Raw genomic sequence first — 976 nt, forward strand, 5'->3', positions numbered from 1 at the left:
AATAACTTATTACCAATAATATTGAATTTTGTGACATTTTCTTTTATAAAATAATTAGAGTTTTTTAAATTAAAGGATATTTTGTTACAAAATATTTTAAATTTTTGCAACAACTTCATCTTTTGTTACAAAACATTATAAATTTTTACAACAAAGCACTGGTTTATTACAAAAAGTCAACATAATTTGTAACAAAAAAATCAAGTTGTTATAAAATATTAAAATATTTTGTAATAAATTGTATTATTGTTACAAAACATTATTATTTTATAACAATCACTAATTTTTGTTATAAAAAATTAATTTTTTGTAATAATTTTAAATTTGACACAAAATTTTTGTTACAAATACTTCATTTTCTTGTAGTGACAATTAACACACACAAAATATACAAACCAAGCATGATTTCTGAACCAACATTTTTAGATATCCAAATTCCTAAAAAAAATATATAACACTCCAACTAACTCAAAATCATTCGATAGCCACAATTCTCACTAATCAAATTCCTAACATTAATAGAATAACAAACTAACAGGTAACACATTAACAATTAAAGAAATTATGTTTTTAATTTTGAAATAGATGTCATAGAGATGGAGAGTGAGGATGTACTTAAATCTGGAGCGGCGACGGTGCTGGAACAACGCAAAAGGACTGGATAGAGAAAGAAACAGAGAAGTGACGAGAGAGCGGGGCCGACGACAGCGGGAATGGAGCGGCGGCAATACTGGAGCAGCGGCGAATGGGGCTGAGCTGGGTAGAGAGAGAAACGAAGAAGAGGGTTTGCGAGGAAGAGGGTTTTTAAAATGAAGAAGAAGAGGGTTCGCACTCTCAATTTTAGACCTGATTACTGTCGGATTCACCGTCAAATAAATCCGATAGTAACTCACTGTGTGTCACCAAAATATAATGTTTAACTAAAATGTGTTACCGTCGGAACAATCCAATGATAATTTCAACAAAAAAGTTCGTG

This window comes from Arachis ipaensis, chromosome B06 (assembly GCF_000816755.2).
Source record: "Arachis ipaensis cultivar K30076 chromosome B06, Araip1.1, whole genome shotgun sequence".
Lineage (NCBI taxonomy): Eukaryota > Viridiplantae > Streptophyta > Magnoliopsida > Fabales > Fabaceae > Arachis > Arachis ipaensis.